The 13,225-nt window shown below is 38.4% G+C and overlaps 1 non-coding gene across 1 annotated transcript; it reads right to left on the bottom strand.

Annotated features, from left to right (window-relative positions):
* Nucleotides 1-12,748: 12,748 nt before the first annotated feature.
* Nucleotides 12,749-12,876, bottom strand: LOC118982420 (small nucleolar RNA SNORA19). Its single transcript, XR_005065546.1, has one exon. It is a non-coding gene; the product is annotated as a small nucleolar RNA SNORA19 (small nucleolar RNA).
* Between the last annotated feature and the right edge of the window lie 349 nt (nt 12,877-13,225).

The following is a 13,225-nucleotide window of genomic DNA, read 5'->3' as shown; positions in this document are numbered from 1 at the left end:
AAGGCACAGGTGGGTACCCATTTTAAGCCGAAGATTCCACATCATAAAATGTAGAAGGAAAGGCTTTGGCTTAAAAGATTGTGAAGACTGGAGTTTTGAAATACGCTCATTCACATGTATCCTCATATAATTCACTGTGATTATTATGTTTAAATCTTTATGTAGCTCCCCTCGCATATTTACTTTGTGCGGAATTGTGAACTTACAAAACTGTCACATTTCATAGACACATTTGAGCCACTACTGAGTGCTAGCATGTGTGACAGGTAACACTAGCTACAAAGTAGACATTGATAAATAAATGAGTTAGTCTGTTAAATATAATAGCATTCATTAGTATGCCAAAGCACCTTTACCAAAATTATAGTTTGAATGTTGATGTAATTAATATTTAGATTTTTTTTAAAAAGGGCTTCTCATAAGCCCATTCCTGGTGCTGAAGAGGGAGTCACCGAATCAGTACATAAGATATTTATCATCATGTTTGTTATTGCTAGGGTCACCTGGTTTACCTAGAACAGTTCATGTTGACACTTATGGCCCTGGTATAGTTAATAAGACTCCATTTCACATTCAGAATGGCCCTGGTTTGGATGACAAGTTGTATGATTATCTTAGTATTTGCATGTGTCATAATTCAGACAAGCTCAGGCCTGAGACATACAGTGACTGAGCAATAGGCTGAAGTGGGAATCCAGAAGAAAACCTCAACAGGGTGGGAATGAAAGGGAGAGTGGTAGGGTCTCAAGAAAATGTAGCACACTAAAAAGGCCCAAGGTTGGGTGTTTTGGTTCTGGGGGATGTTATACAAGATACACTGTGGTGGCTTGGACTAGCTATAGGCAATTTTAAAATCAGGCATATGGTCTAGTTCTGCTTAGGACAAGGCTTTGTGTGAGTGCCTGTGCATGGAACAGCTGGTTGTGGTACTGATGGTGGAGGCACACTGGCAGGAGCTGGATCAAGCGAGACAAGGCTTCCCAAGTGGACTGACTCAAGGCAGAGGCCACCTCCAGGTCTGCGAAGGAGACTAGCTTGCTGGTTGGGAAAACTGAGGCATGAACTTTATGGTATACATTAGTCAATAATACAGTGGGAGGTAAGAAACAGTTGCAATATGTTGGGTTCATTCCAGGTACACTGGATACTGGGTCCACACTAGAAAGACCAACTACAGATTCAATGCACCATTAGTGCTGCCTCTCTTAATTGTAAGTGTTGACAGGTGGTTGCCCTCATTGTGGCTAGAGACAGAAGGGGCTGGGGAAAGGATTATCCAAGTCTCTCTTCGAGGGAACAAGGAACAAGCATGAAAATTGGGTTTCAAGGCAGGAAGCTGACATGTATTAGCTGACTTATAAAGATTTGCTGAGTAAATAAATGCCCAAATGATGTTTTGGGTTTTATGACTATAAAAACTCCAGCTGAAGAGAACAATGAGTACAAATGCCAGCCAGAGTCTTTGAGGATGAATCCAGCTGTGAACTAGAAACTCACAACTCTCAAGTTCAGCAGTGGAATCACACATAACAGGTGTAGGCGAAGGCTAGAAACCAGACTGGGTCAGAAATGGAGGATAGGGAACATGTGAGGAGGGCCCACGATGATGGACATGCCCATCGCTACTGGTGACAGTGGCAAACCCTTGTGGGCCGCAGATGTGTGGAGCCGGGGGGTGGGGGGGAGGGTTGTGCTCATTATGGACACAGAGTCCAGCTGGGTGGCAGGCAAAACTGATCACAGGAAAGAAGCAGCCTTGTTTTCTGAAAACTGGCCCAGTTATGAAGCACACTTTGAAAAAAATGACAAGAGCTACTGTAACATCTGTTTTATTCCAACTTGGAAAAACATAATGTGAGAAAGGCTTTTCTGCCACCCAACTGATGTGGTGGGATATTAATAAAGATTCTGAGGGAGTTTTAAAGCTTTATATCAATATTATAATTGTACCTTTCCTATGTACAGTACTTGTCCATTAAGTAAAAAGTACAACACATCATTAAATACTTCCAAAAATCAACTTAAGCAGTTTACACAAAATTTTATTACTTAAAACAGGGTGTCAAACTCATTTTCACCAAGGACCACATCAGCTTCGTGGTTGCCTTTAAAGGTCCGAAATAATTTTAGAACTGTATAAATGTTACTACTCCTTAATTGTTAAGGAGTTTAAATTACTTTCAGCCCTTTGAAGGCAACCACAAGGCTGATGTGGCCCCTGGTGAAAATGAGTTTGACACCTCTGATTTAAAACAATAAAACAGTAGTTGGTGGTATAACTGTTAAACTTAAAACCTGGCAATGCCATCTGTGGAATATTAGAATGAAAAACCATATTCCAATTTATTGAAAAGAAAACTGGCATATCATTTTAAAGGGAATATCCAGTTAAAAGATTGTATGTAATTGGGGGAAACTAATGAGTTTTCCTTTTGTAAGTAAGATATGGACTATATTTTGATCCATTCTGTGGATACTGTATTCAAAGTCTTATTTCAGATTAGAGAATTACATAGACATGTATACAAACACACATCTTTGGATCTCATAACCACACTGCAATGTGGTAATCATGCTTTTATAGTGGGGTACTATCACAGGATTTTAAATCCAGGCCTACCTGACCGCAAATCCCATTTTCTTTCAGTAAACTAACCCTTCACTGTGCCACTACTTTCATTATTTATTTCCTAGTGGTGTTCTATGCATACTAGGAACTCAACAAATAATGTGTACTTATTAAGGAATATAAATAAACAAGTGCTTTGAATACTATAAAAAGTTACATCTTTGTTGAAAATCTATGAGGGCCGCCCAGGCCAGTGTGGCTCAGTTGGTTGGAGCACCATCCCCGTCAGGATGAAGATGAAGAGTAGTCACAGGCAAATCAAGAAGATGGTCACATTTGTCTTTGGCGACCCCATCCCCTGAGTCTGGGCTCATTCCTTCCCTCCTCTGCTTCTTTCCTGCCATCCTCATGCCTCTTTCCCGCTCTCCATGGCGGACAAGGATTTATTGTACAGCTCACCTTAACAAGTATTTGCATTTTTAATATAATGACCAAGCCCTTAAACTAAATAGATATAATTTTACAACAAGAAATCCTCAAGTTAGTTCGTTTGGCGGTGGGTACACGTGCGGAAAGGTCGGGTATGTGGATCACATCACATCACGTCACCGCACCACTGACATGTTTCATGTACGGGGACCCGTGGCTCCAAACGCTGAGGTTATAGTGTTCTTCTTCCGCTGGTAATTTAAAATAAAAATGACATTAAACTGCAAGGTCTTCTGTGGGAATCATTCGTCTAAAAAATTATACAAAGTCAGGAAGGATGGTAACAATGATACTTCTAGGTTATCACTGGGGACGGGGAGATGTAGCGATGCTATCAAAGAAGTATTTTAACCTTATCTGTAATAACTTAAAAAATTATAAGAAATATATATTTACTTGTTATTTGAGTACTTAAAATTAATTTCAAATGAGTTAATATGGGTGAGTAATACTCAGGATCATCCAGAGTTCTCTGATTTTGATCCACTTTAATATTTCTTCATCCATTTTCCCTTTGGAGTCTCAGTGTGGGGCCCCTACTCATTCTCTAAGCCTCTTCCTGGCCTTGTCTTTCACCAGTTCCAGCTTCTGCGCCAATACTGTCTGCTTCATTTCCCCACCCACCCACTCACCCATGGTGAGATTTGATACTAAATCCCTAAGCTCTTGTTCCAGTTGATCTTAGAGCTGCAATTTTCCCCTTATTTATATTCTGACACTGAGGTTTCTGCATTTGAGCTCTCCTGTGGCCCTACTTCTTAGCAATGAGCTCCTACCTGCCTGGGTCCCCATTGCAAGACCTTCTTCCATTAATTTGCCTAGTTCAGCAGTTCTGTGACATGAGTACCAGGACTCTGCATTTTTATTGTTTGGCTCTTGCCTCAAGATTGGAGATTGTTCCATAAACCCAACCTAAAGCTAGAGCCTTGATCTTGTGGATAGGACTCCCCGGGAATCACTGCCCAACCTGTCTAACTTTCTGGTATTACACTCCTGCACTTTCCCCATCGATCACCATGCTAGCTCCGTCAGCCTGCTGAGAGATCTCATTACAGCTGGGACATCCTCTATTTTGTGCTGACAGTTTGCTTGAACCCTGAATTGAGCTCTTCAAATCAATCAGCCAGGCCCAGAGCTATAACCTCTAGCCACAAAGGACCCCTATAATCCTTTGCCAGAAAGAACCTCTCAAGAAATCTCCAGAAAGAGAGGGGTATCAGGTATATAATGTATTGTCAGAACTCAGCCAAGCCAGCCAGTAAGACACAAGTTGTTACCTATGAGGCAAAGTTGGAGGTGTCAAGGCTAGTGATAAGAATGAAGAAAAGAAGTTATTGTGCAAAGTAAGGGTCCAGACAAATGAAGCACAGGTGGAGCAAGGCCTGGGTGCACAGCAGGGTCTGTTAAAAATAAATCATGCTGATGGGCTACTCCGGCCAGCAGATTTGGTGTGCTCTTGAGGACCGGGTAGGGTGAGGAGAGAGCCTAGGTGATGAGCTCCACCAGAAAAATGCCTGCCCTTCACCTTCTGCTCTGTTTCATGCTGAGTAACTGCCATGACTCACCAAAAAGAAAAAAAATTCCCAAAATACAGCAGTCAGATCCAACAGTACCCTTCTGAGTCACTGGGCTGAGATCCTGAACTATGCCAGGGGCATTTATATGAAAATGAGTAGTTTTATTTTTAAATACATTTTTTATTTTCTGATTTCAAGGTAATACACAGTAATTGTGGAAAATAAGGTAAATGCAAATAAGTACAAAGAAGAAAAAAGAGTCAGCCACCAATATATTACTAGTATTTAAGTATTGTTAATGTAAAACAATTTTGGTGTATCCTTTTATACTTTAAGCTATATATGTGTAAAATCTATTTATCTATAATTTATCTATCTCTTTTTAACTGAGGTCAGAATGTACATACTGTTAGCAGTTTGCTTTTTTCATGCAACAATATGTTATAGATATTTTTAACAGAATCACTTTCAGTAATTCTTTTCTCCTTTTGTCTTTCATAAAGTGATTTGACAGCTCTTTAATTTTGTGCATTTAGTTATTTTAAATAATCTGAGATAGTTTTTTAGACGTATGTTTTGAACAGCCTCATACTAACTTCAACTGGTTTATAAAGAATTTTAACTGATGCTCTGGCTGTTGTAGCTCAGTGGATTGAGCACGGGCCTGTGAAGCAAAGGGTCGCTGATTCGATTCCCAGTCAGGGCACATGCCTGGGTTGCAGGCCAGGTCCCCAGTAGGGGACACATGAGAGGCAACCACACATTGATGTTGCTCTCCCACTGTTTCTCCTTCCCTTCCCCTCTATCTAAAAATAAATAAATAAAATATTTTAAAAAAGAACTTTAACCGAGAAATTGTTGAGATAGGCAAAAAAGCAAAAGCAAAAAGACTAAGACTGGAGAATTGTTAACTAGAAACAAAACACCATTATTTTGAAAATGTTTTTCTCATTTTTAAATAAAAATAAACCAGTCCGATTACCAACTTGTCTCAGAGCTCTTGCTAATTAGATTTTGATTTAACTTAAATTACTCATAAATTGGTATTGCAATTGTTTCCTCTGGGGGAAACGTGCCTAAGTATCTAGAAGGCAGTCATTCTGTGAAAATGCAGACCCACGTAAGGCCCCGAGGTCACTCAGTGATACTAAATTTACTGGTTTTTCCAGGGCAGTGAAACCCACTGAATGGGGTCAGTCCCATTCTGGTTGGATGCACTGTTGTGAAATTTCTCTGCAGATGTCTGTTCTGTTTGTTTTGTTTCCTTCCCCTTACCTGGAGGTATTTACCCTGAGCTTGGGACCTTCTGCCTTCCAGTATGGAATTACTGCTTTTCCCAATAGACCTCAGAGCTCAGGCAGGTGACTGCATCCTCTCAGTCAATTCTGTTTGCATCTTCCTAAACATTTCTGAAACATTTAAATTCCTGTCTAAATTATCCTTTTCTTCTTAGTCTCCAGAGAGGTAACCTTCCACTGTAAAGTAATAATTTTTTTTTCATATTTTAGTCTTAGTTCCAATATTTGCAATCTCATCTGACCATTTTACTGTGTTGAACAGCTATGATATGTCCCCCGGCTCCCTTGACAGGAGTTAAACCTTGACAGGAGTTTGCTTCTCATATACATGGCTATTCTGAAGTCCCTTGCAGTGAAATACTATATTATATTTAAAAATAAGCACAAGCATTTGATGATTTGTCATTATTTCTTGGCACATGAATTCTGGGCACGTGGCTCAGCCATTCACAGATAATGTTTAACATAAGAACTAATCTAAACCTTGTGGACCAGTTCATGGCCACTACATTCACACAACTTCCCTTTGACTGGCCTACGCTTTCAGTGTTCATCCTTCCAATTTCTCTGGTTCTCTTTATAAATGCTTCTTATTTTCCCAACACATGGTATATTTAGCTGTCAAATCCATACAACTGGAGAAGAATTTTTTTTATGAGTTCATTAGCAATGTTTTCTAATACTTCTCAGAATTACGTAGCCGGGAAGCTATTTCTCCTAACATACCTCCATTTCCACCCTATTCTTGACCACATTCCGCCTGTTCCTGAGCACTAGCTTCCAGGCATATGATTTGCCACCCGAGCAGGATTTCAGTGGTTTGATAGAGGTAAAGACCTTTTGGGCTGGGTTTTGTAGCCAGTCATTTTCTTGCAAGAGAAGTTCAGATGTTACATGTCTCTCCTTTTTCCTCTCATGTTCCTCAATACCAACATTTGCCGTGCTGTTTGTTAACCTTTAGCACAGCACCAGGTTTCCGAGAGTCCAGAGAATGCCGTGTGTTCTAGTGGGCTTATTGCCTTGATTCCTCCTGAGCCCTACCCAGTCCCTGCAGTGTTCGCTCAGCCGGGGTTTTCATTTTCTTTACATTTTACCTCAAGGGCTCTGGGAGGCTTTATCTTCTCATTTAAACCCACCTCTATCCCTAAACCCAGTTTCAACGCTGTGTTTCTGTAGATGCTTTAGGCCTCCATGACTTCTCTGTCAGTGCTCAGGGTTCCTGGTGCTTGGTTTTGTTTTCCCTTCTCCTGAAACATGCAACCTCTCCTCACCGTTCTATCAGAATTTAAAATAGATGCCCATCAAACTTTTAGTGTAAGATTCTATAGTATCCATACTCAAGAAAGTAGTCGGTGCTTGTTTATTGACACAGGAATGTTAGAAATTATAAAAGTGATTTACATTTGAACAATGTAGCATTAGTAGTCCCTGGACCCAAGTCACTTGTTGCAGAATGGTTAGACAAATCAGTAAATGTAAATTCTATGGCCTTGTTCTTAATAATTTTCCAAGCCGCTATTTTTAATGCACATATTTGGTTAAATGCTGAGAAATTGCTACTTGATGATTAGGGTTATGATTCTATTCTGAGACTTTAAAAACATGTTAAATTAGCTTTTTGGATCATATGGTGCACTCTAGTGGGGTCTACTTAAACTACAAACAATCCTGCTTCCAGTTCTTTCCCACAATTTTTGGGAGGGTAGAACATGACGTGAAGAGGCAGAAATTAGTTTAAAATATACTATGGTGGAAAGATTGAGCAAAAAAAGAAAAAAAGAAAGAAAAATCTCATGGACATAGAACAGCAGTGTGTTGGCTGCCCCCGGGGGGGAGAATACACAATACAGTGATGTGTTGTGGAATTATGCACCCGAAACCTGTATAATTTTGTTAACCAGTATCACCCCAATACAATAAAAAGGAAAAATGTATATGCTATGGCATAATATAATTAAAAAGCTTGAGTAAAAGAAACATAGATCTGGAAAGGACATAAAAATATACATTTCCTTCCATCGCCTCTAATTAGCACTTCACGGAAAGCAATCCAGAAGATAGATTTCTGCCCTAAGCACACTTCTAAAGCACAGGAGATGTGATCATGCAACGTAACCATGCTTGTGTTCACTCTGAGAACATTTCCAATAGATGTTAAATATCATAATCATCAATATTTACAGAGCAAGGCTTATGTACATGAAATTGTATTGATTATTATTATTCGTTGTTCCTGGGCCACTTTATACATGGGGGGACCTAAAAAAGCCCTGGAATTATCTTCTGGAGGGTGGGACCCTTGTAATACAGATTTCACCCTACTTCCCAGCTAGGTGAGTGTTCTAGGAACCCATCTGTATCAGTGTACTAGCTGGTGTGGTGAGAGGCTGCATTTGGCTTCACTGAATTGTTTTTGAAGACTCATGATTTGCCCATTTCATGATAGGTGATTTATGAGTGCACCCACCCATATTGCTCCAACTGTTCAGCAGTTTTGGATCAAAAATGACATGACCCCTGTGCCCCACTCTCCAAGAGTGGCAAGAAGTGGCAAAACACTAAGAGGCATCAAAGTCAATGAGTTCAAAAACTGGAACAGTTTTGGGAAAAAAAGTCTCGATAGATGTATTGCATCCAGTGGAGAGGACTTTGAAGGTGACTGAAGTTTAAACTTGTGAAAATAAAAACACAATTTTTTATCAATAAATTCTAGTTTTTGGAGGACCCCTCATGCATTATTACTACTAATAAGCTGCTACACATGACTATTTCTTTATGAATCAAATCATTTAATAAGGAAACTGAAATAGAATTCTTCTAGGATGGGGTGATATCACACCATTGTGGGAAATAGCCATGTTCTGCCAATAGTGTTTGGGGATCAGAGACAGGTCCGCCTGGGACCTTTCTAATCCATTCTCCTTTAATATGACACATACTGGTTTCTGTGTGTTTTTTTAAAGAAAGGAAACACCAGTAGCCAGTGTAGGTACAAGGCTGTGCACGCCTGCAAAGCAGAGATGTAGGAGATTCCAGTGTTTGTTCTTTCACCAGCTGGGGTGGGAGACTGGGCAACCAGTGGACAGTCTAGGCCTCCACTTCTCATCTGTAAAGTGGAAGGTTGCCCATATAGATCCCCACCGGTTGGTTCATGAGTTGATGGAAACTGTGAAACTGCATTGTTTGCAAGAAGGAAGGCCATTTTTCAAGCCCTGCAAAATCTGTGAAAAATTGAGGGTGTTTCAACATTTATATTAAAGTCCTATTCTTGCCTCAGGACATGGTCACTTTAACCATGTTAGAATACTAGATACTCCTTAACATAATTCAGGCAAATGAGGACCATAGCAGAGTGTTCTTCGAACATTCCCATTTGTTTATGATATTTACATCCTCTCAGACCACCAGATCTCAGTGGCTGATGGCTGCTCATGGCGCTGATTACAGGGAGGGATGCCTCGTTACAAAATGGGCGCCTTTTGTTTTTCATGAGCAGATGCAGGTTCAGAAAGACTCTGTCAGAGGCCTCACTGCATTCTCTGGTTTGGCATGGGGAGTCATTGTCCACATGTTTTCCTCCTTCATATTAGACATATACTATATGTAATATAAAATATTTAGATGTGGATTTAAATGTCAATTTGCCTAAGACTTTTAGGGAGCCATATTAAATTGTATAAAGCTTCTGAATAAAAATTTCCAGTTCTTAAAATTTGTACAAGAGATATATTCTGCTAAATGAAGCCAAGTTGGAGTAAGAATCAATGACATAAAAGCTTCCATGAGGAATAACTAAGTTCAATGACTTTGCCCACAGCTATCCGATGGGCCCAAGAGAGAACACTGATCTATTTTAAAACTGCCCATTCTAGTAGGTTCCCCATCCTCTGAGTAATGCTCACATTTCTGGGTTTAAACCTCACTTCGAACCCCACCATCCCCTCCAGGACAGAATGTTAAAAACACTATTGAAGGATAAGATATTAATAACATAGAGCACATAATTTATTCTACAAAATCAATCCTCACTCCATACATACACATTTTCATTGGTTTTCTTATTTGCTTTTACTTATTTTTTGTTTATTTTTATTTTTTATATTTGATCGCCGTTCAGGTATAGTTGTCTGCCTTGGTTTGTTTTTAGCTCACTGTGATTAACAGATAGGTGTAGTCGAATCATAACTTTACCATTCAGCCATTTGTATAAGTAATAGTTATTAGTACCTTGTATGCACCGGCAGTATGTAAATGCTAGAATTACAGTCTAGTGATCATTTTAATCTTGTTCTTTTTTTTTTTTTGGTTTTAATTAATGTCCCTAAATGCACAAAATGAGCTCTGTGGTTAACTGCTTGATACCAAACTTGAACGGTTGATTCAGATAATATAGTTCCTGACAGAGGAGAAAAGGGGAAGGACTCACATGAACAAGTATAAAGGATACATGGACAATAACTAAGGTGGGGGGCGGAAATGGGAGGGAGGCGGGGAGCATGGGGGGGGCAGGGCTGGGAATATAAGACAGAATACTGTACTTGAACAAGAATTAAATAAAAATAAAAATTAAAAATAAAATAAAATACCTAGGAATAAATCTAAAAAAAAAGAAAGAAAATTCAATTCAAGAATAAAGTCAGTTAAGAGAAAACAATGCTATCAAAACTATATTTGGAGTCACACAAAACCAAGTGTGTTGCTATAGCATAATGTAATTTTTATTAGTTCCTTGTACATACAAAAGCGAATTTTTAAATTCTCAGAGTGTGGAGATATCGTTTACCTAAGGTTGTTAAGATGGCTGTTACTGATGTTAGTGAAATGAACTGAAATCAAATCACCTTTCGTTCAGCTTACTACAGAAGCTTTAATCACCTGCACCACAGTTCTACATTAAGGCACAAACCAAGAACATTTGAAGAACTGCCGTACAGACGCCCAGTGTAAGTTTCTGCATTTAATTAGCTACACAGAAATACTATGTTTAGATGATTTCTCAGAGCAATACTTTGGTTATTATCTCTATCTGGTAAAAATATTGGTAGAAATGAATAATTTTAAAAGCAGATGAGCTTTTAAAAATACTCCAACCCAACCAATTCCTTCCAAAAATGGATTGTATGGGGGGGGGGGTAGTGGTGGGGAGAAAATGGAAACAACTGTACTTAAACAACTATAAAAAATGGATAATATATAGATTAGCACAGGAAAAATAAAATACTATGAGATGAGTTCACTCCGTAGAAATTTACATGTAGTCCATCTCAGGAAGAATCAGTCTTAATCCAATGACAATTACCTCCTATGAAGTTTTTGTCTGTCGTGAGTCATTCCCCACATCACAACATAGGCGTGTTTACTCTGTAAATAAAACAATGTTTAGAAATGTCACACTGTGGCATTCACATTGACGTTTGACCTGGCTAACTCAATAAAATTTAATCATAGATTTTTAAACTCTGTATATAATGCTAAAATCCAAAAAAGATAATTATATCCACTTTCATGAAATAGTATAATTTAGAANTATAAAAAATGGATAATATATAGATTAGCACAGGAAAAATAAAATACTATGAGATGAGTTCACTCCGTAGAAATTTACATGTAGTCCATCTCAGGAAGAATCAGTCTTAATCCAATGACAATTACCTCCTATGAAGTTTTTGTCTGTCGTGAGTCATTCCCCACATCACAACATAGGCGTGTTTACTCTGTAAATAAAACAATGTTTAGAAATGTCACACTGTGGCATTCACATTGACGTTTGACCTGGCTAACCCAGTAAAATTTAATCATAGATTTTTAAAATCTGTAAATAATGCTAAAATCCAAAAAAGATGATTACGTCCACTTTCATGAAATAGTATAATTTAGAATTCATGAAGTAGTACAAGCACCTTTGAGAAGTGGAAGCATTTAATAGAATGAAAGACCTTGGAGAGAATATATTTATACAACCAAAATTCTCATTCGAGAAGGACATGCATTTGCTTTAGTTGTTTCTTATCGTTACATAAGGACCTGGGAGTCAGCCAGTGGACATCTTGCCACAGAGATCTGACAGATGCCTACTGAATAAAAGCGGAGATAAGCCAAGAAGTCCAAATTGGCACACTGCATATTGACTATGGACAAAGCATTTGCTTTAATAAAAGATATTCCGTTTTGACATAGGCAATATGAATTTATTAACACACTTATTGCCTCCTCTGAGGTGTTTTAAGTCATTTTTTATTTTTCAATTACAGTTGACATACAATATTATATTAGTTTTAGGTGTACACCCCTGTGATTAGGTATTATAAACTTACTAAGGGATCATCCCAATAAATCTTGTACCCATCTGACATTTTACATAGTTATTAGAATATTATTGACTATATTCCCTATGCTGTACTTTATATCCCATGACTATTCTGTAACAACTAATTTGTACTTCTTTTTTAAAAAAAGATTTACTTATTTATTTATTTATTTATTTTTAGAGAGAGGAGAAAGGAAGGAGAAAGAGAGGGAGAGAAACAGCAATGTGCGGCTGCTTCATGCACCCCTTGCTGGGGACCTGGCCCACAACCCAGGCATGTGCCCTGACTGGGTATTGAACCAGTAACTCTCTTGTTTGCAGCCTGTGTTCAATCCACTGAGCTATGCCAGCCAGAGCCCAATTTATACTTCTTAATTCCTTCACCTCTTCACTCATCCTCCTGACCCACTCCCATCTGGCCACCATCCATATGTTCTCTGTATCTGTGTCTGTTTCCATTCTGCTTGTTTGTTTATTTTGTTTTTTTTTTAGATTCAATTGTTCAGAGATATGTATTTATTGTAATTTTATATTTGTTCTTAAAGAAGACTCTTTTTTTTCTTTTTTTCTTTATCTGAAGGAGACTGGCAGCATTACTATTTAGTTATACTGCTAATTAACCTTCAACTACTTGTATAGCACATAAGAAATAACACTGCTCACAAATACAAGGAAGCAGGTCAATGAAATGTGCACTAATGAAGACTCTTTAAAATTCGTGTAGTACTGGTTTGGTGATGATGATTTCCTTTGTTTTTCTCATCTGAGAAGCTCTTTATCTGTCCTTCTATTCTAAATGATAGCTTTGTTGGGAAGAGAAATCTTGCTTGTTGGTCTTTGCTTTTCATCATTTTAAATATTTCTTACCAATTCCTACTGGGCTGCAAAGTCTCTTTTGAGAAATCAGCTGGAAGTCTATGGAACTCTTTTATAGGGAAGTAACTGCTTTTCTCTTGCTGCTTTTAAGACTCTGTCTTTAACCTTTGGCATTTTAATTATGATGTATCTTAGTATGGGTCTCTGAGTTTATCTTGTTTGTACTCTC

Source organism: Sturnira hondurensis, unplaced genomic scaffold (genome assembly GCF_014824575.4).
Source record: "Sturnira hondurensis isolate 20B ecotype Veracruz unplaced genomic scaffold, ASM1482457v3 Scaffold0025370, whole genome shotgun sequence".
NCBI lineage: Eukaryota > Metazoa > Chordata > Mammalia > Chiroptera > Phyllostomidae > Sturnira > Sturnira hondurensis.
This window is presented reverse-complemented; position numbering and strand designations above follow the sequence as displayed.